The sequence below is a fragment of the Camelina sativa genome, chromosome 3 (genome assembly GCF_030686135.1).
Source record: "Camelina sativa cultivar CO46 ecotype springtype chromosome 3, ASM3068613v1".
NCBI classification, from domain to species: Eukaryota; Viridiplantae; Streptophyta; class Magnoliopsida; order Brassicales; family Brassicaceae; genus Camelina; species Camelina sativa.
Window position 1 is genome coordinate 16,918,870 of NC_141882.1, and position 23,964 is coordinate 16,942,833.

At 43.3% G+C, this 23,964-nt stretch overlaps 1 non-coding gene and 1 pseudogene across 1 annotated transcript; both read right to left on the reverse strand.

Annotated features, from left to right (window-relative positions):
* Positions 1-358: 358 nt before the first annotated feature.
* On the reverse strand, positions 359-465 carry LOC147947036 (small nucleolar RNA R71). The gene has a single exon (XR_015595658.1). It is a non-coding gene; the product is annotated as a small nucleolar RNA R71 (small nucleolar RNA).
* Positions 466-18,725: 18,260 nt separating this feature from the next.
* Positions 18,726-21,802, reverse strand: LOC104779109 (lysine-specific demethylase JMJ29-like; annotated as a pseudogene).
* Positions 21,803-23,964: the final 2,162 nt, after the last annotated feature.

Here is a 23,964-nt window from a genome sequence, read left to right on the forward strand (position 1 = left end):
ACATAGGAGTCGGAGATGCTCCATCTACTCACACTCAAAAACATGGCATTGTGCCACATGCAGTCCAAAACAACAACTTTGAGATCAAGAGTAGTCTCTTCCAGATGATACAGAGCAACAAGTTTCATGGTTTGCCAATGGAGGACCGTTGGATCATCTAGATAAGTTTGATAGGCTCTGTAGCCTAACCAAGATCAATAGAGTCAGTGAAGATGGCCTCAAGCTCAGGCTTTTCCCATTCTCTTTGGGAGACAAAGCACACATCTGAGAGAAATCACTCCCCAAGGAGTCCATCACCACATGGGAAGCATGCAAGAAGGCGTTTCTAGCCAAATTCTTCTCCAACTCCAGAACTGCAAGGCTGCGAAATGATATCTCCAGCTTTGTTCAGAAGAGCAATGAGACGTTCAGTGAAGCTTGGGAACATGTCAAGGGGTACACTACCAGATGCCCTCATCATGGATTCAGCAATGCTTCATTGCTAAGTACACTATACCAAGGAGTGGTCCCTAAGATACGGATGTTTCTGGACACCGAAAGCAATGGTAACTTCCTCAACAAGGATGTCGATGAAGGTTGGGATCTAGTGGAGAACTTGGCTCAATCTGACAGCCATTACAATGAGGAATATGATCGCACTGTAAGGTCTAGTGGCGAGGATGATGCAAAGTATAAGAGAGACATGAAAGCCCTCAATGACAAGTTGGATAAACTCCTAAGCCAGCAGTAGCATGTTCATGCAATCTCCGAAGAGGAGCAGTTTCTGCAAGAAGATGGGGAGAATGCTCAACTTGAGGATGTGAACTACATCAACAACCAAGGAGGTTACAACAAGGGGTACAACAACTAAAAACCAAACCCAAATATATCCTATCGTAACCCCAATGTTGCTAATCCTCAAGACCAAGTCTACCAATCCGCAGTACAAGGGAACCAAGGCCAACAAAAGCCTTTTGTCCAATACAATCAAGGCTATGCTCCTAAGCAGCAATACTCTGGCAACTACAATCAATTATTTGCACCACCGGGATTCCAACAACAGCAAGGTCCACAAAACCAATCTCACGAAGCTGATATACGCGGACTCATTCAGCAAATGATACAGAGTCAAGCATCGGCTGCAATGGAAAATGTCAAACGATTTGCGGAGATGAGCAACAAGATCGATTCTAGGTATAATGATGATGGGTGTAGAATTTCACTCCAAATATTTTACCTGAAAAGACTACAAAACGACTGAAAGTGCACAGTTAATCAGTGTAGTATTTTAGGATCGATCCCACAGAGAGTAATAGCAAACACAAATTGAATTAAAAGAGAAGAAACTATGGCTAAGACTAAATAAGAGATTGGGGTTTTGGTTTTCCTAATAACTATTGCAAATAAATAAAAACGGTTTAAAACTATAAGACTAAGGCGTTGGGCGTTCTGGGAATCATCTCAGGGTTTTCATGGTTCTAAGCAATATTAAGTGTAAGATCTAACAAGTAAATACTAATTTTCGGTCTAGGTTCTCAACTATGAAACACTAATGAACTAACAAGCTATTCTCATAGAATGAAAGTCTAAAGTCTTCACACTCTGTTACTCAAGTTTCACAGGCAACGACGCATGTCAACCAGCTAGTTCAACAAGTTCGATACATTCACCAAACTTCGTAACTCAACATACGTAGGTTACGAGCAAGGTTTCGGTACAACACTAGTTCGGAGAAGTAGGATAACGCGGTTAGCGCTCCCGTTCTCTAGATCAGTACTTGGTGATCAATCCAAGCATAAGCATTAAGATAAAGATGTCCCAAAAGAATTCTATAATAAAACCGAAAATAAGATCTAACAACCTAATTGAAGCGAACCATGAACTCCCCATGAATCACCCTATAAAACCCAACAAAGTAAACTACTCGCTCATGATGCAAAGAAACGACATTGATATTATAAAGTATAGCATCAAAATTGAATCAATAAACAAAAAGGGGTTCAAAGGAAACTTCTCTATTTGTCACAAAAGTAACTTGATCCCAAAAACAATGTAAGTATGAAAGAACTAGAAAGAGTAGAAAGAGAGATTGATGGGAGATCTTCAAGCTTCAAGAGAGAAGGCAAGCGAGAGAGAAAAAGCTTCTCTGGTCGTGGCTAGGGCGACTCCAAGGGCTGTAGAAGATGCACACTTGAAACCCTAGGTCTTTAAGAGTATTTATAGGGTTTTGTTTAGGGTTAGGGTTTTGTAAGGGTAGAAACATCTTCTCTTCTTAAGTGCAGGACAAGGGGCGGCGAAAGAGGCTTCTGGACCATGGAGGAGGCTTGGACTAGGCCGTGGTGATGGTCGCTGGTCAGGCCTTGAATAAAAGTCCACCGGCTGGTTACTTCTTTTCACGTCGGTTTATAATACGTCTCGGTAGATCGGGCATAACTTCCAGAGGAATGAATCGATTGACTTGATTCTAATTCGAGGAAAAAAATGACTCTTCCAGCTTTCCGTGGAGACCAAGTATGATATATTTTGAGTTGTGGAATATCTTCAAAAGTGGCCCGTACTGTAAAGCTCTGAATCTTTCGTAAAACGTATGTTCCTTGTCTTTTGTTCCTTTTTGCTTTAAAACCTGTAAAACCTTCTTGAAACCTAAAGTACTTGATAATAGACATTAAAGCATTGAAATCATATCAAACTCTTCTTAAATGCATACTAAAACTATAGCTAAAATGGGTAAAATAATGATGTTATCAAATGACCTGACTGCTAAGTATAACTCTCTCAACACTATGCTGCGATGCCTAGAAGGCCACCACAACAACCAACCACCACAGAAGATCAATCAGCTTTCAGGTAAATCTGTTCAAAATCCAAAGGACTATGCCACTGCACATGCCATTTTTCTTGATGATGAATTTGAGGAGTACCTCACTGAGGACAGTGATGTTCAAGATGGGGAGGACATGGACCATTACGAGATGAATGAGTACCAGTACCACATATCCGAATATGAATCCGAGATTCTACCCGAGGAGAGTGATCGAGTTGATTATCAAGCACTGGTTCGAGAATCACAAACTGAAGAACTACCCAAGGCTGAACCCGACGACACACCCGACAACGGTGATCGGATGATAAACCGGGTAGCCGTTCAGATGATAGATCAACCTCAAATGCCTATGGCTGAAGAAAGGGAATTAGAAGAAAGGTTCAAGGCTGCTCTTGACATCCAATTAGAGGCGCTTGCAGAGCGTATGTCCCAGCGAAAAGCTCCACCTCCTAAGCTCTTGCCACCAAACAAACTTCGAGAGGAAATCATCAAAGAGACAGCTCAACTGTAGATTGAGGTTAAGGAAGCCGTCAAGGACATTGCTAATGCAATTCTGAGGAGTGGGGTGTGCTTTGATCCTGAACTACGAATTGAGGAAAAATTGGAGGATCCTGTCTCTTTTACTTTGTCGTGTTCAATAGGACTCCGAATTTTCGACAATTGTTTGTGCGATTTGGGAGTTTCAGTCAGCATCATGCCACTATCAGTTGCCAACAAGATGGGTTTTAGCAGTTTTAAACCTAGTAGTCTGGATTTGGTTCTGGCTGATAGAACAATCACACACCCCATTTGCATTCTGGAAGACTTACCTCTCAGGATTGGAAGAGTGGAAGTTCCTACTGATTTCATGATCCTTGATATGGATAAGGAACCAGATGATCCACTGATCCTAGGAAGACCATTCTTGGCAACAATAGGAGCAGTGATTGATATAAAACATGAGAATATCAGAATTGAGCATGGAGAGCACTTCAAAACGGAATTTGGCATCAAGAGGGGAATTAAAAAACCAACCATTGATGGTCAAGCCTTTTCCACCAAAACGAAGCAAAGAAGGTTCAAGCATCACAAAGAAGTCAACACTACATTTTCTGTGGAACCTGGACAAGACCTAGAATATCAAGTAAATCAACTTGCTAAAGTGGACAGGATTCCTGAACCTCTCCCTGCTAGAGCCCATGCTTATAAGAGCATGAAGAGTCAAGATTAGTGACTTAAAACAAGCTCACTTGGGAGGAAGTCCCAAAGGTATCTTTTTATTTTTATTTTCTTTTAATTTTATTTATTTTTTTACTTTGCATTATGTTCGATTTTTACATATATATATAAAAAAGGAAGAAAGATAGATTTTGGGGAACCCGAGGATCTACCCGAATCCGTACCCGACGCGCCTGATCGTGTTCCCCTTCAAGTGGCGAGTGGAGTCCGAATTCCAAAAAACCCTAGTCCACTATCGGTGAAACCCAAGAAGCCAATCCTCTCTATTTAAGGAGCCTCAACCTCACAACTCCATAATTCCCTAATTTTTTTCTAAACCCTAAACTCTTTGTCTTCCAAACTTCTTCTCTCTCTCTAGAAATCGAGTTTTCTTTGTCTTTGTGGACTAACCCTATTAATCTCGGCTTAGTCTCTGTTTTTACCTTGAAGGATCCACCAATGGCACCAAAAATGAAGACCTACCAAAAGAAGGGTAGCAAATCAACCTCCGCCGCTGCTAGAACCGGAGGTGATGCCGCAAAGCTCGCGATTCACAAGGAAGGGGAGACGTTCCACATTCTCAACCGTTGGCTGGACGTTTTGCGTCCCCAACCCGATGCTCAACTCGATCCACCATCCGAGCAGATGCTTGAGCAACCGATAGGGTAGATACTTGAGTTCTCTCCCCCGACCCAGTAGCAGTTGCAATCCGCTGATCTCCTTGACGTAGGGACCTGTCTACGTCCAAGGGAACCGTTACTGACCCAATGGAGGTCGATTCGGATGCAGAAGGAGGGAACCGGAGGAGATCCAATCCTCTAGATTGAGAAGCAGAGCTACAGTTGCGAGGGGGAAGAGACCAGGTTCTGAAAAGGCTGAGAAGGTGGCTGAGAGAGCAGCGGAAGAAGAAGATCAAGATACAGAGGAGGAGAGCCGTGACCGAGAGGAGGAGCAGAGAGAACACACACGCCTAGCTTCGCGGAGGCTGAAGCAGAAAGAGGTGGAGACTCCGGCCAAGCTTTTCAAGGTCCTCCACAAGATGAACTTTGTTGGTACCCGCTATCCCCACCGAGAAACAATGAAGCAATTGGGCATCGCTAGAGATGTCGATTTCCTGTTCGACATGTGCCACCTGGGCCATATGATGTGAGCCAACCTCGAGGCTTATGAGGAGGAGACGATACACTTCTTATCCACGATGTGGTTACACTTCTTTGAGGACCACCCGACCCTACTACCCAATGGGGGGATCGGGTTCATCACCTTCTCCGTGCGCAACAAGGAATACCGACTTACATTCAAGGAGATGGAGAAGCTGTATGGTTTCAAGGCTGGGAGTGGAGAGAACATGGAAATGAGCAAGGAGGAGATGAAGTCTTTATGGCTGACAATAGGTGACAAGCTTCCCTACAAGTCTACAAGCTCCAAATCTGCTCAAATAAGGAGCCGTGTTTTGAGGTACTTCCATAAGTCTCTTGCTTGTACCTTATTCGCTAGAAAGGAGACTGGAAATGTGAACTATCATGAGCTCCAACTGCTAGACATTGCCTTGTGTGAAGTCTTAGACAATGCTAGGGATGGTACACCGCTAGTAGGAGATGTTGCGGATACTAGCATGGTATTTGTGCTGCTCGATCAGTTCCTCTACCTGAAGTCGTGGGCAATGAAAACTGAGAGGAGAGATGGAGCTGGAGAGATCTCCATAGGAGGTTTGGTCACACTAATTTTGGTAGCTTATGATGTGCCCCTAAAGGGAGTGGTTCATGAGCCGAAATGGCTAGACATCGACTACCTCACCTACATCTTGAGATTCTTGGCTTATGAGAGGCCAAATGATATGTTCCTATTCAAGTTCGTCCATCCTGCAGTCGGAGCCGCTCAAATGGTTTTTCCCAACGTCGTGTGCACTAAAATCCGGCTAGGGAATAACATAGACTTCACACCACCTTTGGAGGAGTTATACAACCCGGAAGAGGAGTCCAAGGTAGAAGATAGAGAGAGTCGTCGGGGAAAGGACAGGAAAAAAACTAGGAAGGCTTTGATTTTGAGGAGTATCTTTGCTCTCAAAAGCAACCTGTTGGAGTGAGAGAAGCTCACAAAAGAATCGGGTGGGTGAAGAGGATGAACAAGTTTTTGGCAAAGAAGGTAAAAGACCTCACTGGCTCAGTGAAGGTAATGGGAGGAAAGATCAAGGATCTTCAAGACAAGGCAAGCTGTGCCTCAGCTCCCATTTTGGCATATGCACCCACATGGATGGGGAGGAGCGGACCGCTAGGAGGGATCCAAGGACTGGCACCTCCAGAACCTCACAGAGCATCATCTTATGATCCGTAACCAGAGGTGGATGTCACCAGACCCGAAAGATCGCGGAGAAGCCACTCAAACGCCTATCCGACGCCTGACACGATGGGATACACGATGCCTTATCCGATGCACCCATCAAGCACCCATTCGTGTGAGTACTCAGGGCCTTACCCTCCGCCTTACCAGATGCCATACACGATGCCGTATGTGATGCACCCTGCAAGAGGCTATACGGGTGATCATTCCAGACCTCTCCCACCATACCCGTCTTACTACCCGATGCCCTACCCTATGGCCTACGCGACGCCTTACCCGATCAACCCCTTGGATGCTGGTCCGAGAAGGTCGTCTGTGAGCATAACCAAGCTCTCTGATGAGCGAATAGCGGCACCTGCTGAAGCCGATGATGACCCTGGCTACACGTTGGCGAGTATGGAGGCTGCTACAACCTCCTTCTTCACCAACCCATGAGGTACCACATTCATCCACCTTGGTAAATACCATTGCATTTAGTTTTATTTCATTTTGTGTGATTCTTGGATCTTTTTCATACTTTTATTTACACATGGACTGTGTAATTTAAGTTTGGGGGAGGGTCATAGAATGTATATAACATTGTGTTTTATTTTCTAATTTCAAACTTTTGCATGCTAGTTTTATTCATTTGAGTCTGCATCTATTTGCATAAAAACCCTAAAAATTTGAAAAATAAAAAAAAATTGAAAAATAAAAAAAAGAGTGTTCATGTAGTTGTATTTTCATATTAGGATTGAGTCTAGATTGCTTCATATAGGATTGTTGCATATGCATTTTTGGGGACAATGATTAAAACCACCTTGTTTAAAGTCAAACCTTAGGATTGAAGCTATATCCCTTAATCATAGTTCATTGTTGCTAGATTAATCTTTGGAAAAAAATGAAAAATCTTTGTTTAAAACCTTGAACATTGCTTCATCTCTATATTATTGGACTTAACCTGCACTTAAATTATTTTACTTATGGAATTTGAATACTTGCTCATGGTAACTCTAAACTCAGGTTAACATTCCATTTTTGCCAATCTTTTTCATTTAACTCAATTTGTTTTTCCCTACCCTTGAACCCAAACCATTCTTTCAAACCTTTTTGTGAATCGTTGAGTGAGGCCTTTTCATTGTGGTATAGGTTGTGAAACCTTGAGAGTATTGAGAACTACAAAGAACTGGCTCTTGATTTAGCTAAGTTAGAATCATTTGAACTAGCTATTAGGATCGGTTTTGAAAGATATGTGGTAGCATGATTATTTGGGGTTGGGTTGAAGAAAAAAAGAGAAATTAACAATGAAAGTCCATAAGGTTCAATTCAATTAGCTCTAAGTCTCTAAGTAAAAAAAAAAAAGAAGAGAAAAAGATCTTGCTATAGTCTCCTAGAAAAGAAAAAGGACAAAAATAATATAGGAGTATTATTAGGAGTTTAGCAAAAAAAAAAAAAAAAGAAAAAAAAAAAGCTAGATGTCTAAAGTTTAGACCTTAGGGATTATAAAAGTAAGGGAGTTAAAATCAAGGATGTGGGTAGTTTTATTCTAGGGGGTTTGATAAAAAAAAAAAGAGAGAGTGAATGAGAAAAGGGTAGATTATCAAGAGTTAAGCTTTGTATGCCCTAATTGTTCTCAATCTTAGATTGTTTTCACAACTGTCTAGCATTCCTTCTTTAAAGAGTTAGCCACCCAAAAATATTGTTTGAAACCTACCCACCAAAAAGCCTTACCCTTGAAACCGATTGAGCTTGATCCACTTTCCATTTGCAAGAATTCACCAAACACTTTAATGAATGTGAAAGAGATGTTCTTTGGAATTGCAAGTCCTTACTGTTAGTTGGAGGTTGAACTAGATCGATGCATGGTGATAAGCATAGAAAAATATTTTTAAGTATGTTGATTGATCTTAGCACCATTAAACTATCTTTAAGGACTATACCTTGAATCTTTCGCTTAGCTCAAAAGGTTATGAGTCCCATTTTAAAACCACACCCTCCTACTTCCTTGCTAGAGGACTAGCAAGATTTAAGTTTGGGAGTCTGATAACTCTCTAATTTACATGTTTTAAGCATCCCTTTTTGTCCATCTTTTGCATTTTTTTTTTACCCTAACCATAGCACTTTTAGGTCATTTACTGTAGGAATCCACATTTAGGGTGTTGCATTCTTGCATTTGCATATTTTGGATGAAAACAGATGCTTAAGAGCCTAAAATGGGGAGAAACAAGGTCAAATCCGAGCATGTACCCGAAGGAGCTATGGAGCAGGAAGAACGGTCTTAACACCAACCTGATCGAAGAGGATCCAAGAGCAAGAAGAACAATCCTAAGACCTATCCGAAGAGCAACCCGAGCTCTTCCTCGAGTACCTCATCGAGCAGACCCTCGAGCAGGACCGGGAAGCTAGGGTTAATGGGTTTCCATATATAAACCCCCCTCTTCTTCCTCTCGCCCTAGCACGCCGCAAACCCTCAGAACAGAGAGCGAGAGCTTCTGGGAGAGAAACTGAGCGATTCAAACTCTTTCTACACTTTGTTAGGATTTATTTCACATTTCTTTTGCTATTCTTTTAGATTTCGGTTATGTACTCTTCTACTCTACTTTTACTTTCAATACAATGCAATTTTCATTTATCTATGCTTTTGTGTTTTCTGCAATGAGATCTGAGTAGTGAAACAAAGTTTCTAGGGATGGGATAGACGATTTTGTGTTACATTTTATTAATACCTCGATCCCTTATCCGAACAGGTACACGATCACCCGCTTCGAGTACACATTCGGGCTGTTCATACTCGTTCTGTACTCGAATTCTTGCATCGAGTGCTTAGGTCGTGTGGTTCTTATTTATTTGCTTTCTTTTGTTTACTTTTATGACAACCCGTCCCGTGGACCCCACTAGCCTACCGCTAGCCGCCCGACGGACCCCAAGCTGGCCCTGCAGGACATCGATCCTAACCCCTCACCGTGGCAAATGGAACTACTCATCCAAATCCACAGTAGGTTATTGGTGTGTTAGGCGTTCCTCGAACCCTGGTCCTCACTCTTTAACAACCTTCCCACAGGACAAGCTGTCACCAATTGATCGAAACAACCTGACCCGTTTTTTTTTAAATAATAAATAATAATAATATAATAATAATAATAATAATAATAAATAAACTACGACTAGTGGTCCCATACACACTAGCCACCTAACCACAATCGCAAACAACAGCGAAATAACAAATACCAATTAAATAACCAACAAACCAATATCCAATAATAATCCATAGTAGAATAACCAATAACCAACCCTAACCATTCCAATGTCAATACAACAGGAAACAAAAAACCGGCAACCTAGCAAGTTCTAAAGACCCAACTCTAGCAATCTAGCAACGCCAGACAACAATCAATCGAGTCCCTAGAACATCTTCCTCTTCATTGCCTTGATTCCACAATCACACTTTGCCTTTACCTGCACCACAAACACAAATTGAGATGCTTGAGTATTTGATAAATACTCAGTGAGGCAATCCTCCCATCTACTGGGCTATACACACAAGGAATAAGATCTCTCATGCCACAAACAACAACAATAAAACAAACCATGAACATGAAGAAGTGACCCGACAAGATCCGTTTACTGTTAGAATGGTGTGGACCGATACCAGAAGGTGTCGACCAACACTGGACATTTGGTGTGGACCAATACCACTTGGGTGTCGACCGACACCTGCTCGACAATGATCCAATGTTCCAAAACACACAAACCAGGAAAACGAACATCGTCTCGCTGGTAGAGAGGTGACGACCGACATTACCCCACAGTGTCGATCGATGTCGTCTTGCTGGTGTTGACCGACACCAAGTGGTGTCGATCGACACTCCACCTGCAACTGCGATCCGCTTGAAGCCGAGAGTCGGATCTCGCTTCTCAACCTCTTCCAAATCGTCCAATACTCAGAACCCATGCCGGAAACATCATTAGGAACCTGTATAATCCTATTCCTAGCAAGAAAACACACAAAACAACAACAAACAAGCAAGAACAAGGAAATCATGGGCTTAGATTAGCCATGGTCATGCACTCACCTCTTTGCAGGAAGATTCAGACCAAGAGCAACGAATCCAACCCTCCTAGCAAGCCTCGAGATCCTTCCTAGCTTAAAATCTCTCAAGAACAGCCAAGAAATCTCACCAATCTCTCTCAAAAACTCAAGAACTCTCTTTTCTCCCTTTTCTCTCAAAAACCACAAAGCGGCAGACAAAATAAACCTCCAAAACCCTTCTGGTCGACAATTCACTTATATAACCCGGTCCAATGGTTTTTCCTAAACCAAACCGGTTCAAATCAATAATTAAATCAATCTGGTCGAACCAGAATAAGTGGTGTTGACCGACACCAACATGGGTGTCGATCGACACCCACCAAAATAGATTCGTCCTCGAATCTCGATCAACACTCAGCCAAGGACTCATGTGGTACCGACTCCACGGCCTGCACTCCTCCAAACGATATACGAAAGGTCACCTCTAGGTGATAGACTCACGCTCCAGGCGTTATTTGCTCTCGACTTTTGGAATTTCCTTTACTCACAGGCCTAAACCTTGTGTTTTTATTAGCTTTTCATCAGACCTAAGTCTGCATGCCATAATGTTGGCTCCTCATCGGGCCTAAACCCGCATGCCATAATGTATAAGGAGAAATCCAATATTCGTCGCTTGGGTCGTCACCCTACAACGCGCCTTCGGATCGTCATCCAAAATCGATGTATCAACCACACTCCCAAACCACAAAGTCTTAGAATATGGCAGTACTAGGAGAACCGAAGTCCCCCAATAGTCCTGAGCAAACAATTCTGAACACGTCTGAGTCCTATCCCTATCCAGGTTTCCTTCCCGTGGCTCGCGTAAGACAACACAATGTCCTACCAACCACATATCCCCTCACTGGGATACCTCATGACCACACAAGGATCATCTCACTGTCCCACGGGCCGCCACAAAGGCCAAACAAATGTCCTAAACAGGACCGCCACCAAGGCCAAACAAATGTCCTAAACAGGACATCCACCAAGGCCAAACAAATGTCCTAAACAAGACTGCTACAAAGGCCAAACAAATGTCCTAAACAGGACCACCACAAAGGCCAAACAAATGTCCTAAACAAGACCGTCACCAAGGCTACTCGTCCCGAAGGACCTCACGAAGACCATCTGTCCCAAAGGACCACCTCAATAGGCATTCTGGCTAAACAGCGCACCACAAAGGCCACACAATGGTTAAACAGCCCTCCACGAAGGCCACACAATGGCTAAACAGCCCACCACAAAGGCCACACAATGGTTAAACAGCCCGCCACAAAATGGCTAAACAGCTTGCCACAAAGGTCACACAATGGCTAAACAGCCCGCTACAAAGGCCACATAAGCCCCTCAAAGGCTCTCCACCGCTAAAAATAGATGAATTCTAACTCACATAAAACCTTTCATTTTTAGACCTTCCACTTCCGAAACTTTCCATTTATAGAAACTTCTAATTCGGGAAACTTTCCTCCAAAACACTGCCTTGCGGAAATTTTGTACCCCAAACACCACCTCATCTTGTTACTTAGTCGCACAACCAACCACCCCAAGCGACCAAGTAAACAAGATAGATGGGCTGGAATACTCCATTCCCGCTCCAGCCACGGACTACAGATAGAACTAGGCTAGGCAAGCTCAAGTCGTGGCTTGCTTCTCATACCACTTCTTAAACCTTGCTTTCATCCTCGCCTCAGGCTCCCAAGTTTGCTCCTCCACACCATCACAGTCCCAAAGGACTCTCATCAAAGGAATCTTCTTCTTCCGAAGTTCCTTGATCCTCCTCTCGAGAACCCTCACTGGTCTCGCCTCCAAAGTCATGTTAGGCTGAAGATCCCCAGGAATCTTAGCCAACAACTGATCATCCTCATGAAGACACTTCTGAAACATAGACACATGGAAAACCTTATGGAATGCTCGCATAACCTCAGGTTACTCCAGTCTATATGCCACTGGTCCAACTCGCTCAATCACTCTGAACGGACCCATATACCTCGGACTCAACTTTGTCTCAGTCAATGACCTGTTCGGACCCCGCAACATGGCCATCTTGAGGTACACTCTATCTCTAACCTAAAACTCAAGATCTCTCCTCCTCCTATCGGCATAACTCCTCTGCCGATCCTGAGCTTCCTTCATGTTCAGCTTGAGAACACGAATCTTCTCCGAGGTTTCCTGAACAAAATCTGCCCCGTATATCCTCCTCTCCCCCACCTGAGTCCAGCATAACGGTGTATGACACGGCCTCCCATACAAAGACTCATAAGGTGCCATCCCGATACTCGCCTGGTAACTGTTGTTGTAAGCAAACTCTACCAAGCTCAAATGGTCTGCCCATTGGCCACCCAAATCCAACACACACATCCTCAGCAAATCCTCAAACGTCTGGATCGTCCTCTCTGACTGTCCATCTGTCTAGGGATGATAAGTTGTACTCCTATGCACCTTAGTGCCCATCTCTGCCTGAAATGCTTTCTATAACACTGAAGTGAACTTGGAATCTCTATCAGAAACTATGCTCGCTGGCAACTCATGCAACCTGACTATCTCCTTCACATACTTCTTAGCCAAGACCGCTGCTCCATCAGTCTTCTTAATGGCCAGAAAATGTGCCGACTTAGTCAACCGGTCCATAATGACCCAAATAGCATCAAACGTCCTGGACACTTGCAAACCTACCACGATGTCCATAGTAATCATATCCCACTTCCACTCCGGAATGGGAAGACTCTTCAGCAAACCACCAGGTATCTGATGCTCAGCCTTCACTAGCTGACACACATCGCACCTCGCAACCCAACTAGCCACGTCCTTCTTCATCCCGACCCAGTGATAGTACCTCTTGAGATCTCGGTACATCTTAGTCGCTCCTGGATGAATAGAGAACATGCTAACATGAGCTTCTCTCAGAATCTCCTGCCTCAACTCCTCATCCTTAGGCACACAGATCCGCCCATGCACCAGAATAGTACCATTAGCCGAAACCTGATACTCTGAGTCAACATACTTTGAGGCATTCACCAGCCCCAAATCCGACTCCTGAGCCAACCGTACTCTGCTCAACATATCTGCTCGATCAGCTATAACCAAACCCAACGGCTCCTGAGAAACCGCACACAAGCTCAACGCACTGATCTCTCCTACCAGAGAATCCATATCTTCCTCCTGAGCCGAAGCCGCCCGCTTCCGACTCAATGCATCTGCAACCAAGTTAGCCTTACCAGGGTGGTAGGCTATCTCCAGATCATAATCCGCCACCAGCTCTATCCACCGCCTCTGCCTCAAGTTCAGCTCGGGCTGAGTGAATATATACTTTAGGCTCTTATGATCTGTAAACACCTGTACCTTTGCACCATAAAGATAAGATCTCCAAATCTTCAGGGCAAAAACCACAACACCCATCTCCAAGTCATGAGTAGGATAGTTGTTCTCATTCTTCCGCAACTGCCGCGAAGCATAGGCAATCACCTTCCCATGCTGCATCAACACACATCCCAAACCGACTCTAGATGCATCTGTATAAACCACATAAGGTTTTCCCAACTCAGGCAAAGCCAACACCGGAGCAGTACTCAACATGGGAGCAGTAGCAAAGCCCTCCTCACACTCCTTTGACCAGAAAAAAGGAACATCCTTCCCCGTCAACTTAGTCATACGACGTGCTCTGCTCGCAAACCCCTGTACAAATCTCCTATAATACCCTGCCAACCCGAGAAAACTCCTGATCTCCGCGGCATTCTGCAGTCTAGGCCAATCCCTGATAGCCTGAATCTTCTCTGGATCTACAGAAACCCCATCTGCAGACACAATGTGATCCAGAAAACCCATCTCACGCTGCCAGAAACTACACTTGCTCAGCTTAGCACACAACTTCTGCTCCCGCAGCTTCTCCAGGACTGCCCTCAAATGCACTGCATGCTCTTCAGGACTCTTAGAATAAATCAAGATGTCGTCGATGAAAATGATGACAGACACGTCCAGAAACTCCTGAAACACGCTGTTCATCAATCTCATAAACGCAGCTGGTGCGTTAGTCAACCCAAATGGCATCACCACAAATTCGTAATGCCCATACCTCGTCCTGAAAGTCGTCTTCCTCACATCCGCCTCATCTATCGGGATCTGATGATAACCCGACGCCAGATCTATCTTGGAGAACCAAGTAGAACCTCTCAACTGATCCAAAAACTCATCGATCCTCGGCAGAGGGTACTTGTTCTTCACAGTGACCCGGTTGAGACCCCTGTAATCGATACACAAGCGGAAACTCCCATCCTTCTTCTTAACGAATAACATCGGCGCTCTCCACGGTGATACACTAGGACGGATGAAAGTCTTGGTCAACAAATCCTCTAGCTGCTTCTTCAGCTCTGCCATATCTGCTGGAGCCATCCTGTAAGGAGCCTTTGATAACAGTGTCGTCCCTGGTTCCAGTTCAATCGTAAAAGGATCAGACCGAGAAGGTGGTAACCCTTGCAATGACTGGAACACGTCCTCAAACTCCTCTACAACCTGAATACCGCTAACCGTAGACTTCCCCACTGACTCTGGCATAGATATAGTAACCAAATAAGCCTCACGGCCCTTCTCGATCATCTTCCCAGCCTGAATGGCCGAGATCACGAGACTCCCTAAAGTCGGTCTAATCCACTGATAAACCAACTTCCGTCCTGAATGCTCAAACTCCACTCTACCCCGATGACTATCCAGATGAACCATATGCCGATGCATCCATTCCATCCCCAAGATAACATCATACAACTCCACTGGGCTGATAAGCAAATCCGTAGGCAAAGACTCTCCCGCGATCTGAATATCGATACCCCTCGCTTGACCAATGACCCTCAGGAACTTGCCTCTAGCAACTCTGACAACTCATGTATGCTCTCCGAGATCTCCCACGATACCCGCACTCTCTGCACACTCCGGGGTAATGAAGCTATGAGTAGCTCCATAATCAAACATAACATGAGACTTAAACCCTCCCACCAACAAGGTCCTTACACAAACCTCATGTGTTGAGAACCTAACACTTTATCATAGGACAACATAAAATCTAAACTTACTAAGAATTCACAATGATACAGTACCAGAAATTATTCCTGTGAACGCCCCAGCGCTGGTCCCACCAGTCTCTGCAGTCGTGTAAACCCGTGGCGCCTGCTCAATCCGTGCCACCTGCTGCCCTCCCGGCTGCACGTGCAACGCTGCTACTACTACCGGCTGCAACTTGGGACAATAGAGTTTGATGTGCCCTGGCTCCCTGCAATAGTAGCATACATGATCTGCTGTCGACGGGGCACTCCTCTTGGGACAGCTAGCAAACTTGTGATCCTTGCTCCCACACTTGAAGCAACCCGCACCACTCGACGTCTGCCTAGCCTCCCACCTCCTCTTGGTTCCCTGCGCAGGCTTGCTGCCCTTGCTATAACCTCCCTGGTGCTGAGCCTTACTAAGCTGAACTGCAGGGCTAGCCGCCACTGACTGTGCCCAGATATCCTCCTCAATCCGTGCTGCAGTCTCAACCAGCTCTGCACGCGAAGCATAACTCCGCCCCCTACAGTGAACCCTCAAGTCATCACGTAGGGCCCTCAAAAACCTCATGATCTGAGCCTCCTCATACTCCATATCCCGACCCCCATACCTTAGAAGTCGACTGAACTCCAAGTCAAGCTCCCGCACTGACCGAGTCCCCTGAGCTAGCTGAAGGAACTGCACCTCCAACCTATCCAGTGCCTCCCTAGGGAAATACTTGCGGTTGAACTCCAAGACGAAGTCAGCCAAAGACATCTCCCTCTGCACTCTCCTGGCTGCCACAGAACTCCACCACAACTGAGCACCACCAGTCAAATAGTGGACCCCTCAGGACACCTCAGAGTATCGAAGTTACGTTCAACACTCGCCCTCCACGCATCCGCAGCGGTAGGATCTGTACCTCCCGAAAACCGCTCGGTACCAATACGGCCCATCTTAGTCAGCATGCTGATATAACGAGAATGGACCCCCACATCCGCACCCACTGGCTGCCGCTCCTCCGCCACCACTGGTGGCACTACCTGAGCCGGAGCCAGTGCCACTGGTGGCAACCGCACCAACAACTGTGCTAGTAAACCCGCAAGGTCGACACCCGTGACTCCACCCACTGGGACACCCACACCCGGGGCCCTAACATCACCGGCTACTGGAGCATCAACACTGCCCCCTCCGGCCACACTCATGGAATCCCCCTGGACACCCTGCGACTTGCCCACACCCGCTGCTGTCACACTCTGGTCCGCAGTCTCACTAACCACTGGGACTCTGCCCCTACCACGACCACGTCCGCGTCCACGACCACGACCAGAAACAGCATCCTCTCTAACCATCTGCACTACCATGAAGAAAAGGCTAAGCACACAATTATCATAACACAGAAACATAAACTCACCGTGGAATCACACTGTAGGCTTGAAGAAGATGTTCTAGGACTCCATGCCACACACAATTGACTAACTCACATAATCAATCAAGACATGCAATCCCAAACATAACAACAAAAACCTAGTGAACCCAAACCCAGAACCGTAAGGGCTCTGACAATTGCAAACATACCCACTAGCCACCTAACCACAATCGCAAACAACAGCGGAATAACAAATACCAATTAAATAACCAACAAACCAATATCCAATAATAATCCATAGTAGAATAACCAATAACCAACCCTAACCATTCCAATGTCAATACAACAGGAAACAAGAAACCGGCAACCTAGCAAGTTCTAAAGACCCAACTCTAGCAACCTAGCAATGCTAGACAACAATCAATCGAGTCCCTAGAACATCTTCCTCTTCATTGCCTTGATTCCACTATCACACTTTGCCTTTACCTGCACCACAAACACAAATTGAGATGCATGAGTATTTGATAAATACTCAGTGAGGCAATCCTCCTATCTACTGGGCTATACACACAAGCAACAATGATCCAATATTCCAAAACAACAAACAAACAAAACACAGAAACCAGGAAAACGAACATCGTCTCGCGCGAAGGGAGGTGTCGACCGACACCAGCCTAGTGTCGACCAACACTGGCATTGGTGTCGACCGACACTACCCCACAGTGTTGATCGATGTCGTCTTGCTGGTGTCGACCGACACCAAGTGGTGTTGATCAACAGTCCACCTGCAACTCCGATCTGCTCGAAGCCGAGAATCGGATATCGCTTCTTAACCTCTTCCAAATCGTCCAATACTCAAAACCCATGCCGGAAACATCATTAGGAACCTGTATAATTCAATCCCCAGCAAGAAAACACACAAAACAACAACAAACAAGCAAGAACAAGGAAATCAAGGGCTTAGATTAGCCATGGTCATGCACTCACCTCTTTGCAGGAAAATTCAGACCAAGATCAACGAATCCAACCCTCATACAAGCCTCTAGATCCTTCCTAGCTCCAAATCTCTCAAGAACAGCCAAGAAATCTCACCAATCTCTCTCAAAAACTCAAGAACTCTCTTTTCTCCCTTTTCTCTCAAAAACCACAAAGCGGCAGACAAAATAAACCTCCAAAACCCTTCTGGTCGACAATTCACTTATATAACCCGGTCCAATGGTTTTTCCTAAACCAAACTGGTTCAAATCGATAATTAAATCAATCTGGTCGAACCAGATAAGTGGTGTCGATCGACACCCACCCCCAAAACGTAGAGTTCTGGTTCGCGGGCGTTACAACTTTAGGACTTTTAGATCAAACCCATTGATTGCTTAGCTTGACTTGCTTGTTTCTGATTGCATCTTACCTGTTAGCATAATAACCCTTTGGATTGATAACCCTTTGTACTACAACTGCATAGGGAATTGATACCCTGGGTGAAAATCCCTACTATTAATAGGGACCACAGTTCGAGGAATGCCTGGCGCACCAATAACCTACAGGTGGATTTGGATGATTAGTTCCTTTCCACGGTGAGGGGTTATGATCGATGCCCTGTAGGGCCAGCTTCGGGCCTATGGGGGCAAGATAGCAATGGGCTAGTGGGGTCAATAGGACGGGTTATCACAAAAACAAAAGTGAATTAAACCAAAAAAGAAACATAAGTATCACTCCATATATATCATCATCAATTAAGATCTGATCGACATTTCTTCTCTGATACCATTTTTTACCCTTGAACTTCAGAAGAGGGGGACTTATGGCACCTGATGGATCACCAAACTGTTTTCCAAAATTAGGGAAAAGATTGTACATCCATATTTGCAGTACTCGTAGAAAGCCATGTATTGTGATTGAGGCACGTTCCAAATATGCCTTCTTGACTGATTTAATCAGAGTCTTGAAAGCCTCATGGATTACCCTCAAACGGGAAAATCGAATACCATAAGAGCTTGTTTACGTAGTTTTCTCTTGAGATCATGGCCATAGCGAGTTTTGTCTTCATCTGACCAAGTTGCAACATCCTTAACCAGCATAAGATTGAACGTACTTGGGTTCTCGTATATTTTGACTCTCATCTTTTTCCAGAAGTCTTCATGCACACCTTTCCCCACATATATTTCCTTATTATTCTTATCTGGTAAAGGTGCACAGTTTAAACCTGTTATGTTTTCCAATTCTGATAGGGAAATCTAAGCTGGTATATCTCGTATTTCTTGTTGCTGACAAGTTGCAACACAAGCAGCGTTTTGACAATCTTTGACGACCAGTTGAATTTATTTGTAACAAACAGTGCAATTACCCCCAAAGGCGAATTACAAATGCAGTTCCACACTACTTTTCCAACAGCCTTTTTCACTTCTCCTAGAAATGCAATCTTGCTATGGTAGTTGAGGCTTTTTTCACACTCCGGCTCCCAACCAAGTGAGTATAATCTCGAGGGAAATCCCAATTCCATATTTGTCTTAGTCAACAATCTGTTAGCCATGAAAAAACCAAAACACGATAAATCATAACTCTTTGCCACAAACAAAATGTGCAGCCAAAAAGGAAGTGTATCATGAGTTATACCAAAAAGGAAAAAACATGAATCACCAAACTCACTTCTTTTTTTGGCGACTATAACAAATATACTTTCGTGTCTGTTCTCCTGTAACAGTCAATTCCATATTTGTTTAGTCAACAATCTGTTAGCCATGAAAAAACCAAAACAAGATAATTCATAACAAGATAAATCATAACTCTTAGCCACAAAGAAAACGTGCAGCCAAAAGGGAAGTGTATCATGAGTTATACCAAAAAGGAAAAAAAATGAAACACCAAACTCACTTCTTTTTTCGGCGGCTGTAACAAATATACTTTTGTGTCTGCTCTCCCGTAACACCAGTCTCTCCTCGTATTGTTTCTAGTTCTTTCAATACTTCCGAAAGCGCGTAGATGAGCACCTTCTTTACCTTTTACCATGAAAAGTTTAAAATGGTGAGGCAAGTGAATGAATATATAAAGGAAAGAGAAACAATAAAGAAGATGATTATCTACGCAGTCAAACAAACTCAAAAATATGCTCGATCATTTAGAAGAGAGAAACTATGCCCTATCAAAGTACATATTTCTGCGAGTTATACTAGTTCTCTAGTTGAACCAATGTGCCAATGGTATGGCTAACCTACACACGACATCAATCAACAATGCACACGACATCAATCAACAAAGACTGACCTCAACTTTGTCATCATTGGATGAGTGGCTCACGGGAAGTCGGCGAAACTCTTCGGTCAGACGCAGACACTTACGGATGTTCTCTAGTGACACAAAGTCAACTGCAATTTTTGTGCACCACTGTTCATACAGAAACAGAGTTTTTGATTAGAGTTCTCACTACAAAAAAAATGGTATAATGATAGTATAAGGTGGAAGATCAAAAACTATTCAGTTTTACTTAGAGCTCTGCATTTCAAGTCAGGTCACCCAACCCTATCGACAAACCTTATACATATCCAACCCGAAAGTTTTACCTTTAGATTCTGAACTTGATGAGGACAACCCGCATGAATAAACACCGCTTCTCCTAGATTTTGCACAAATGTCCATGGCTCAATCCCTAAAATAATAGACAACAAAAAATGCGTTAATATAACCCATTCCAGTCGAAAGGAGAGTAACATATAGTTGTTTGATTACTTACCAAATTCATTTTTGAGGTTTTTTTTATGCTCTACAGTTAAATAGAATGATTGGTCATGTATCAGGTTATAAACCTGAACAAGGAAATTGAATAAAATGTCAGTACCAAGAAAGTAAAATCTCAGTCAAAATGGCTATTGCAAGTAGGTGAGTAATTACCCCCATAACTGGTTGACCAAATGCACGTCTAAATTCTCTGCAATGCTTTTTAATATACTGTTTTAACTTAGAAAATCTTTACTCCTAAATATGTCCCAAAGAGCACCTCCTATTTCTTGATGATTCTGTTTGCTTTCCACGTTTGGTTCTTTTTCCTCTTCTTGGCAACGATACCCAATAATACTGTCATCTTCCTTGTATTTCCATTTCAGCATTTCAACCTTAGTTTTTCTTTTTTCACTTACAGTTACTTCAGTTATATGTGTCAGTATATTAACCGCGTCTGCTATATCCAACTGAAGCTTAGTCACAAAATTGCCTCTACCAAGCTCATCTGGGAACCCATAGAACAATATATTACTTTTGGGACCCATATCTGGTTTGAGAAGTTTATCAGGAAGCTTTGTTGCAATGTTAAGAATTCCCGTTACTGGATTGCTATATACTTGGAAAGGTAACGCGGATATGAACTCAGTGTAGTGACAAGGCAAATCATTCTCAAAACTATTATTAGGAGGCCAGTCTTTTAGCTTAAACATCTTAGGCCATGAGATTTTGTATCTTTTTATTTTCTTGTAACCATCAAAGAAGGAATCTGCTTCAATGTATTCCGAACAATTAGATAAACAATCAATTGTTTCAGCTTTGGGTATCCCAGAACTTTCTTCTGATGATTTCATGTCGTCGCTTATAGCTCGCATCATAACGTCCAACTCTCAGCTTAAACCATGTATGTTCTTGAGAGTGTTCCTAACGATTACTGGTTCACCTTTTGCCCAATGCTCTTGAAAATGCAGAGGCCCTTCTTCTTTTAATTCATCGCAAGATTTAGGAGATAACAAGTAGTTGTCTCTTGATTCCTTCTTCGAAGCTGTTTTTCTTTTCTTATTTGTTTCCAAACCAGGACATCTACAGTTCAACAATCTAGGAATTTTCTTTTATGACGCCATGATAGTATCTGCTTTCTGTTTCAAGTCTTACATAAATCTCACCGGTAAGGTTCGTGTGAGCTCCATGATAACACCTTCACCATAACCAGATGCAAAAAGGGTTCTTCTGTTATGATCATCATGCCACTTAATAGATTGGTTACGATTATCTTTGTCCTTAGGAACGAAGGTGGAGCTCGATTATGAAGCATGTGAACCGTGCACATATTCCTTTACTTTGCAAATCTCTTGACAACAGTTTAAACAAAGTTTATACTTGTAATCTTTAAAAGAGTAGCATCGATGCAAGTCAAAAATTGAAGTTTGGCAGATATCACTGCAAGACAAGATGATCTGTAGTAAGATCAACTCAACTGAAATGGAAGATCCTAACTTTGTATTAGATAGCATAAGTTGCTTACCTGAACATGCGTTGATTAACGGGGGCTTCTGTCAAAGTTGCCTTAACTTCAAAAAATTGTATTCCTATAGAATCAGGTCATATATATAATATGTTAGCAGAGGTCCCTCAGAAGGAACATAAACCAAGAATTAGTAGCGGAAAATTCATAACTTGATTCTTTGCCTCGACTTCAATCTCATGCTTCTGAGCTTTAATTATCTCACTTAGAGACAGATGCATCAATGCAATCAGGTACTTGAGATGACGGCATCTGGAACATCCGCGAAACAAAATCTCGGTTTAGGGGTTGCATCGGTCGATGCATGTCAGGTTCTACGCGTTTCAACTTAAGTGAAACGCTGCATTTTGGGCAAAGGGAAAAGGAAAACCCTTAAATAGATTCTTTTGTCTCATTAGTCGACTTTGGCCGCTTTTGAGAGAAACAAAAGAGAGAAAGAGTGTTCGTGGTGTTCTTGGTGATTTATGTGGATTGGTGGCATTTTCTGGTGATATATGAGGCTTAGGACGTTGTAGGATTCTAGAAGTGTTTTCTTGCTTGATTGAGGTTCAGAATCTTCTTGGCAAAGGTAATTGCATGACCATGGCTTATCTAAGCTGGAGATTCTCCGATATGTTTGTTTATGTGTTTTTTGGCTTGTTAGAGCGTTATTTAGGTTCGTGTGAGGCTTTCTTGTGTCTTGGGATTGAGTCTTGTGGTTGAAGGAATGAAGATCCGGCAAGAAGCTTCAGGGAAAACGATGCTCGGCATGTGCATCGGTCGATGCAACTGTGCGAGGAAGGCGCGATAAAATTTAGGGTTTTCATGCTATGTCGAGCATGTATCGATCGATGAAAAGAGAGTATTGGTCGATGCAAGTTCCACTTTCACCGGTCGATGCACACCATGCGTCGGTCGATGCAATCCCCAATTGGTGTGGTCAATGCATGTTGGTGTCAGTCGATGCAGAGTCCTGGTTTGTTATTGTTGATTGTTGGTTGATGGTTAGAGATGTCTCTATTGCTTGTGTGTATAGCCCAGTACATGGGATTATTGCCTTACTGAGTGTTTATAAAATACTCATGCATTGCAATTTGTGTTTGTGATGCAGGTAAAGGCAAAGTGTGATCGTGGAATCAAGGCAATGAAAAGGAGGATGTTCTAGGGACTCGATTGGATGTTGTCGGATTATGCTAGATTGCTAGAGTTGGGTCTGTAGAACATTAGTAGGTTGCTGGTCTATGCCTTTTGTTATTTGATTATGCATTATCGGAATATCAGGATTAATGGTTATTGGATGATTGGTTATTTACTGATATTGTTATTTCCGCTGTTGATTGTGTTTGTGGTTAGGTGGCTAGTGGGTATGGTACCACTAGCTGTAGTTATTTATTATTATTATTAGTATTATATTATTTATTTAATACTTTTTTTTCAAAAAGGTCGGGTCATTTCAGTTTGGTATCAGAGCCCTTACGGTTCTAGGTTTGGGTTCACTAGGTTTCTGTTGTTGATGTTGTTGATGTTTGTGATGTGTGTGGAATTTCACTTCAATCTTTTACCTCAAAAGACCACACGAAATACTGCAAGAGCACAATTGATCGGTAGTAGTATTTAAGGATCGATCCCACAGAGACGAATAAATCACGTTAAGAGTTTGTTTAGAGAGGACTATGGCTAAGTCTATAATAAGATGGGGGTTTTGGTTGGGTTTGTAACTAAAGAAAACAATAACTAAATGCGAGTAATCTAAGAAAATATAAATGGACGGAATGTTGGGCTGTAGGGAATTTTTAGGGTATCAAGCACCGGTCTAAGCCTAAAGAGAATAGGATTGGAAATTCAATGGTTAAACGTTATTGGACTACAAAACATGAAAGAACGGGAGATAACTACTCTTTAACCACCTATCTAGAGTCTATATACTCCGTTACTCAACTTTCGCAGGAAACGACGCATATATCCAAGCAATTAAAGCAAGTTCGATT